Source organism: Impatiens glandulifera, unplaced genomic scaffold, assembly GCF_907164915.1.
Source record: "Impatiens glandulifera unplaced genomic scaffold, dImpGla2.1, whole genome shotgun sequence".
In the NCBI taxonomy this organism is placed as follows: domain Eukaryota; kingdom Viridiplantae; phylum Streptophyta; class Magnoliopsida; order Ericales; family Balsaminaceae; genus Impatiens; species Impatiens glandulifera.
The window spans coordinates 106378-115523 of record NW_025919556.1 but is presented as its reverse complement, the minus strand read 5'-3'; positions in this window follow the sequence as shown (position 1 = coordinate 115523).

The window sequence follows — 9146 nt, the reverse complement described above, 5'->3', positions numbered from 1 at the left end:
AGAGGGGAGTTGGAGTCTTCTCTTTTCCTTTTCTTTGACTTAAGCGTCTCCACCCTTTGAATGTAATCTACCAATTTCTGGTAGTTCAAGATCTTAGAAGGAAGGGGAAAGCTCTTACCGGGTTCATTAAGAAGAAAACAAAGAATAGTTAAGAGGACCGTCAAATCCAAAGATTTTTATCATAGCGACAACCATTCTGACAAAATTTCCGAAGAGGAAGCTTGTCCAATTGATAGGAACACCCCTAGTGATGGCCACCATTATCTGAAAAACCTTCGTACAATACTTGGAAGAAGTTTCTTTAGACATAAGGTATTTTGATATGATATCGCTTAAGAGAGCATATTCAACCTTCAGGAGGTTTTTCTTTACATGAATGTCTACTAGAGGGGAATCTGAAAAGACTTTCATCATCGTAATCATTAGATTATGAGGAATGGTTGAGAAATCATCAATACCTTCTTTTGGGAGATGGAAAAATGCACCAAAAGATTCTTCTGAGATATAGACCATCTGGCCCATTACTGTTCCAGCAATAACTTTATCGCCCATTACTGTTCCAGCAATAACTTTATCCTGATAGAATCTGGCGGTTTCGAAAAATTCGTTAACTAACTGTTCATGATAGGTTTCATGAGGGGTGAGGAATCTTCTCAGCCCAGAAGCTTTTAACGATTCGAACATCCTATGCATTCCCGGAGATTATAAAGTGGATATGGATAAAAAGTACACTTGAATCGATTTTGGACGGAAAGGCAACATTATGATTTGATGAAGAAGGGTTAGAACGATTCGAATTCTAAAGAGAGAGAGAGATTGATTTCAAAGATCTTCTATCTTTTAGAGTGAATAATCCTATCAATAATAGGGTTTTTAATCATGTAGAAGAAAACTAATGATTATTCTTACCGTCAAGAACTTCAAATGACAGTTCCCAATAAACACAGCATTTAATGTTAGCATGAAACAGAACGTTTAATACTAAGTGTACAAGCAAAAGTTGTCAGAAATATTAGTCATTCCTTGAATATTGAGAGACACGTGTCTTCAATTCTTTTGAGGAATGACTGATTTATTTTTCGGCGGGAAAGTACACTTGATTAGAAATCATTAAAAGACAGATGTCCGAATAGCCAGAAGATAAAGAGTCTAATTAAACTAGTAGTTAACGTTTTATTTTCCTTTTCACATTTTCAACTTCTTTTTGAAAAAATTAGTCTATTAGACGTGTACGTCTAATTATGCAATAACATCACGTGAGACACGTGTGTCTGGTTAGACGTGAGCATCCTCTTGCTCATGACGTAAAAACGTCTAATCGTCTATTAAACGTATTCGTCTAACCATGCAGGTTAAAATAACCAAGACGATGATATCAGATAAAGATGAAACTGCTAAAGTAGACGAGTGTCTAAGTAACTGTGTTTTTCAAAACTCTGAATCCCTAGGACAAATTAAGACCTCCGTCTTTCATATCTATTCAGTTGAGTTTTGAACAATATGTTCCCCCTTAATTTATGCACATAATTGCATCAATCAAGATCAACAAGGCCTAACATGTTTTTGAAGTGAGAAAACTTAGCTTCTGGTAGGGGTTTTGTGAAAATATCTGCAGTTTGTTGATCTGTAGGAACATGTTCAAGACGAATTTGCTTCTGATTGACGTGTTCTCGGATGAAATGATGCCTGATTTCAATATGCTTTGTCCGAGAATGTAGAATTAGATTGTAGGAGATTGCGATAGCACTTGTGTTGTCGCAGAAAATTGGAGATTTATCAGCCTCAATCCCGTAGTCTCTGAGCTGTTGTTGAATCCACAAAACTTGAGAGCAACAACTACCGGCTGCAAGATACTCTGCTTCTGCTATAGACGTGGCGACCGACGTCTGCTTCTTGTTGAACCATGTGATTAGACGATCTCCTTTTTCTATCAATTTTGTACCCTGCATAATCTGCATCTGAGAAACTAATTAAATTGAAACTGGAATCCTTCGGATACCACAGTCCCACATTTTGAGTTCCCTTTAAGTATTTAAGAATACGTTTAGCAGCAATAAAATGAGAGAGTTTAGCATCAATCTGAAATCTGCCATAAATACCAACAGCAAATTGAATGTCTGGCCTGCTAGCAGTTACATACAACAAAGAACCGATGAGACCTCTATATGCTGTTATATCGACACTTTGGCCACCTTCATCTTTACCAAATTTAACTGAAGAACTCATTGGAGTAGCTGCTGCAGAACAGTTCTCCAAACCAAACTTCTTTAACAATTCTTTGGTGTATTTTGCCTGGTTGATAAGAGTTCCATTTTTTAGCTGACGGATCTGAACCCCAAGGAAGAATGTAAGTTCTCCAATCATGCTCATTTCAAACCTGTCCTGCATCAGCTTGGTAAATTTCTCACACAATTTGGGGTTAGTTGACCCAAAAATAATGTCGTCAACATATATCTGAACGAGTAGTATGTGAGAATCTTTAGTAAATCTAAACAGGGTTTTATCCACTGTTCCAACAACAAAATCATGATCAAACAAGAAGTTGGTTAAAGTGTCATACCAAGCTCAAGGAGCTTGTTTCAGACCATATAAAGCTTTGTTAAGCCTATAAACCTTATTTGGTAAAACATAATCTACAAAACCAGGGGGTTGTTCAACATATACTTCTTCACTTAATTTTTCATTTATGAATGCACTTTTCACATCCATTTGAAAGACTTTAAAATTCTTAAATGATGCATATGCTAGGAAGATTCTGATTGCCTCTAGTCTTGCAACCGGTGCAAAGGACTCATCAAAATCAATAACTTCCTCTTGTCTGTATCCTTGAGCAACTAAATAAGCTTTGTTTCTAATGACTAAGCCATCTTCACTAAGCTTGTTTCTAAAGACCCATCTTGTTCCTATGACTCAGTTGGTCTAGGAGTAAGATACCACACTTTATTTCTATCAAATTGGTTTAACTCCTCCTGCATAGCATTGATCCAATCTGGATCAACTATAGCTTCACCAATTTTTTTAGGTTCAATTTGAGAAATAAATGCAGAATTGGCCATTTCATCCATCAGTTGACGTCTTGTCCTTCGAGGAGAAAAAGGATTTCCGATTATCAGTTCTGGTGGATAATTTTTGTTCCATCTGAAGTTGGATCCAAGGGGATTGGTCATCTGAACTGGTGACACCGCGACATCCAAACTCTCAACTCCTTGTTGAACAGGATTTTGCACGTCTGGTTGAGCTTCAACCGGATCAGCCACAGGATCAGATAGAGCCATCCGCTTGTCCAAGGTTTCTTCTTCTTCACTTTCAGACTCAAGACTAGCCGCTTTTAGTCTGTCATCAAGATCAATGGGTTCATTAGATTTGCTCTCAACAGGCTCATCAAACACTACATGGAGGGATTCTTCAACAGTCTATGTTCTTTTGTTGTAAACTCTGTAAGCCTTGCTTACTGATGAGTATCCTAACATGAATCCCTAATCTGCTTTAACATCAAAAGCGGTCAAATAAACCTTTCCATTGTTATGGATAAAACATTTACACCCAAATATTTTAAAATAAGAAACTATGGGAATTCTCCCATAATACAGCTCATAGTGAGTTTTATCAAAACGTTTGTTGATTATTGATCGGTTTTGTGTATAGCAAGCAGTACTAATGGCTTCCACCCAGAACCTCTGAGGTACATCTGATTCAGCAAGCATAGATCTCGCTGCTTCCTTCAGAGTTCTCACTCTTCTCTCAGCAATGCCGTTTTGCTGTTGAGTTCTGGCACTAGACAACTCGTGCCTAATTCCAGTCTCCTCAAAATAAGATGATAGGTATCTGTTAGTGAACTCAGTTCCCGGATCACTTCTAATGCATGAAATATTTAAAGATTTCTAATTCTGAATCCCTTTAAATATCTTAATCCAGTTTTCGGCAGTTTTATCTTTTGATGGTAAAAATGCAACCCATGTAAAACGAGAAAAGTCATCGATAACAATTAAGGCAAATCTCATTCCTCCTATACTTTTTACAGGAATTGGACCAAAAAGATCCATATGTAAAATTTCTAGAATACGGCTAGATTGTGATTTCCCTTTGCTTTTGAACGATGATCTGCCCTATTTGCCTAACCGGCAAGCAGTGCATATCTTGTCCTTTGAAAACTGAAGTTTGGGCAAACCAATAACTAATTTGTTTGAACAAATGTTGTTGATGGTTTTAAAATTCAAATGGTTCAAACGTTTATTCCATAGCCATTTCTTTCTGGTCATTCTTGGCAATCATGCACATAGGATCAGAAGTTTCTTTTTGGCAATTCATTTTGTATGAATTTCCTACTGTACTTCCAATCAACAAGATGTTTCCATCTTGGTCTTTAACTAAACATGCATAAGTTTGAAAATATACTAACAAACCGTTGTCACATAATTGACTAATGTTGATTAAGTTATAACACAAATTGTCAACAAGCAATACGTCATTAATAGTTAGGTTACCATGGATAATCTTACCCTTACCCATGGTCTTACCCTTCTTGTTGTCACCAAATGTGATCTTTGGTCCAAAGCAATCTGATATATCAGTGAGAAGCCGTTTGTTTCCTGTCATATACCTGGAACAACCGTTATTAAGATACCATACAGATTCCTCCAGTTCTTCGTTTATTTGTACCTACATAAATAAATATTTACAATCTTTTGGTACCCACCTTTAATTGGGTCCTCGGTCAATCAGTCCCTTAGGAATCCATATTTGAGTTATTCTAATGGACTTCCCATTTTGTGTTGTGATTAATGAATAAGATTTTGACTTAGCAGATGACTTCCTGTAAGCCACTGATCCTTTAGCTTTTGAAGAAGGTTTTCTTTTAAAACTCCTTGACTTAGATTCAGGTTTTGAATTACCAGACTTATTAGATTTTTCTAGCTTATTCTTAAGCCAGCTAACAGTTGGTGGGACGTAAACTATTTCATTTTCGAAACCAACTTCTTCATGAATATGATCGGATTCAGTGTCAGTCATACATCCTTTAACAAATCTTATTGGTTTAAGTTTGTCATTTGATTTTGACTTTTTGCATGACAGATTAGGGTCATTGCTATCAAATCCCAATCCGGATCTAGATCTAGCAGGTTTCAACATGCTGATCTGATATTTAACAACATCTCCTGATCTTGTCCATGCACTGACAATATAGTTTAATCTCTTATTTTCAGATGAAAGAGTTTGAATCTGTTCTTTGAGCATCTCATTTTCAGATGAGATCTCTGTTAAGTTATCATCAAAAACGTTTGGTTCAGATTCTTGGTTTGAAGAAAGAACAGTTGATTCATATTTAACTTTCATTTCATAAAAAGAGTCAGCTAACTTCTTGTACTCAATGGCAATTTCATTGAGTTCATTAGTTAACTCCTCGTTGGTAAATTCTGGTGTAGAGATATCATTTACCTTAGATTGGTCATCTGCCATCAGACATGTGACAGGTTCATTCTCTTTTTCGACAGGAGGTTCCTCTGTATCACTGTCAGCCCATCTGGATTTGTTCTGACTGCAAATGAACGCTTTCTGGTTCTTCTTTGCATGAGAGTTTGCACTGTAGATCTGATTAAGCTTATCCTAGATCTCTTTAGCATTGGAACAGGACTTGATCTCACAGAATATATTCATGTTGAGCGAATGATACAGAATATTCTTAGCAACATTTTCCAGGTTGTTGGTCATCTTATCTTCAGTAGTCCACTCACTTCTCGGCTTTGAAATCTTTATGGCGCCATCAGTGATAACGCTCCACATATCATAGTCAATAGCAACCAAGTGAGCTTGCATTCTTATCATCCAACAATCGTAGTTGTCCTTTGACAGAAGAGGAATTTCATTGATGAAAGACATGCTTCGGGTTCTTGATACTTGAGAATAGAAACAAGGCTCTTATACCAATTGATAGGATCGGCTTTATCAATAGAGACTGGGGTTTGAAAGAAATCATGTTAGGGATTTAATTCGCTTTCTATTCTATGCAAAATTGTGTAAACACTTGAAACAGATTCAAGGAGGAATTGTTTACTTGGGTTCGAAGTACAAGATGAAATATGAAAAGATGACAGAAATGAAGAACACAGCAGTTAGTTTATGGATGTTCGGAGAAACTCTCCTACGTCACCCCTTCTTCCAACCACCGGAAGGATTCACTATAATATGATTCGAATCAAATACAGTTTACACACACTTAGCTCACTATTGAACATAACACTTTCTGTTCAATTACAGGATGAAGAATATCACTCAGCTAAAGGTGTTTTTGATTCTAGCTCTCTCTTGATTCACACACAGTACAATCAGAAAGCAGCTTCACAGTATGAATTTAGTAAGCAAGATGATTGAGTAGTTTCTCTCTCTGCAAAATTAGATTGCTTGTTCGTTAGGTAGATTGTCCGTTGTCCTTTAGATTTGTTAAATACTGAGCAGGAGCTAACGGTCAAATCTTCAAGAATGATACGTGGCACTCTTCCATTGGAAAGCCTCCATTGTACACAGCAGGTTCTGAGCACAAGGATTGTGGCCGTACATCACTGGTAGTGCACTGAATATTCCATCAAGGATGTACCTGCAAAACAAGTAATGTGAGGAAAATTCTTTTACGTGGAATTCCTTGATTGGATGCATATAGCTGTTGTACTAATCTTCACTAGAAAGTGGAGCAGAAGTAGGGTACAGCTATAGCACGTGGGTAGGTGAAATGCTAGATTCAAGCGTACTGCTTAAACTAAGCATTAGACGTATTTCAGTTAGACGGATTGTGAAAATCAGTCTAATGAAATAAGTCATCTCATTCTAATAGAAAAACGTCTATTAGACTTCCTGGTCTAATAGAATTAGACTCGCGTATAATTACAATAACCATTAGACTGCACGTCTAACTCCACTGAGTTAGACTACACGTCTAATTCCGGTTCTACCTCAGACTTGTCTGAAGGAGTTAAACGCACGTCTAACTTTCACTTAATTAGACTACACGTCTAATTATCCAATAACCATTAGACTGCACGTCTAACTCCACTTAGTTAGATGCACGTCTAATTCCGGTTCTACCTCAGACTTGTCTGAAGGAGTTAGACGCACGTCTAACTTTCACTTAATTAGACTACACGTCTAATTATCCAATAACCATTAGACTGCACATCTAACTCTACTGAGTTAGACTGCACGTCTAATACCGGTTCTACCTCAGACTTGTCTGAAGGAGTTAGACGCACGTCTAACTTTCACTTAATTAGACTACACGTCTAATTATCCAATAACCATTAGACTGTACGTCTAACTCCAATGAGTTAGACTGCACGTCTAATTCGGTTCTACCTCCGACTTGTCTGAAGGAGTTAGACGCACGTCTAACTTTCACTTTCTATTAGACTGCACATCTAACTCCACTGAGTTAGATTGCACGTCTAATTCCGCATAAATTAGACTACCCGTTTAATTACAAATGTATTAGACTACACGTCTAACTCCGATGAGTTAGACTGTACGTCTAATTTCGAATATCAATTAGACTACACGTCTAATTACAAACGTATTAGACTTACGTCTAATTCTGTGCATTCATTAGACTACACGTTTAACTCCGATGAGTTAGACTGTACGTCTAATTCTATCCATTAGACTAACGTCTAATTCCGTGTATTCATTAGACTTTCGTCTAATTCTTTACATTTATTAGACTACCCATCTAATTACAAACATATTAGACTTACGTCTAATTCCGTGTGTCTATTAGACCATCCGTCCATTAGACTACACGTCTAACTCCGATGAGTTAGACTGTAAGTCTAATTTTATGCAATGAAAGCCAAAACCAATCTAATGACCCTCATTAGATCCAAGTCTTATGACATATTGTTTCAATACACCTGTATCAAAACTCATAAGTTATTTCATCATCAAAATCTCAGTGGTTAAATTATTTCAACACTTAGTCAAAATAATTTGACCCAACACGTTTGATGGTCGAATAAATTATAGAGAGCCTTCAAAAATTTTAACGGGACAAGAAATTTATGAGCAATCATGAGACTTAGAAGGCACTGTTTTAACTACAGATCAAAGAAAGAAAACCAAGATATATCAAGAAACACGGGGAGACAATTGGAACAAACATAGAATTTCTTCAATTTGCCTTATTAGAGATCATTATTATTGAGACATAATTTGGATGTGATGAATATCGAGAAAAATATTTGTGATAGCGTGTTGGGAACAATGATGAATGTAAAAGAGAAGACTAAGGATGATCCTAAAGCCCGGAAAGATTTACAACTCTTGAACATAAAACACTAGTTACATCCTATAGATGTCGAAGGAGTAGTTCATTATCCATAAGTCCCTTTCACTTTGTCCTCTGAGAATAAACAACGTCTTTGTAAATTTCTGAAAGATCTTAAGTTGCTTGATGGCTTTTGCTCAAACATTGGAGGTTGTGTAAATTTGCAAGAGAAGAAGATTACAAGATTTAAGAGTCATGATTGTCACATTTTATTATAATACCTTATTCCTCTATAAACCCGTGGATTGGTTTCAGATGATGTGTATGATGCTATAGTAAATTTGTCCCGGTTCTTTTGTTTGTTGTATTCCAAAGTGTTGAGTGAATCCGACCTAGAACAATTGTACTTGGATATTGTGACGACACTGTGCAAATTGGAAATGATTTTTCCACCGTCATTGTTTGACATCATGATGCATCTCCCAATACACTTGTCACTTGAGGTTATACTTGGGGGTTCTGTCATGTTTCGATGGATGTATCCGATAGAACAATACATGGGCATAATGAAAATATATTTGCGGAATAAAAATCACCCAGAAGGCTCAATAAGCGAGATATATCTTGTGAATGAAAGAAGCTCCTGAACCAAGTTCAATCACGGGTCTCTCAGTATTTTCATCGTTGGAAGAACTATCCAATGGCACAATATATAACTTGGATTATTGCGATCGAGATATGGCTCATTCATACATCTTGAAATATTGCCCTGAAGCAGAACCATTTTACATGTATGATTTCATATTACTTTGTTAGTACTAGCATTAAAGATATGATTTTAGAATTGAATATTGTGAACACACGTGCAGCGTGTATGTGCAGGATTGCAATAACATAG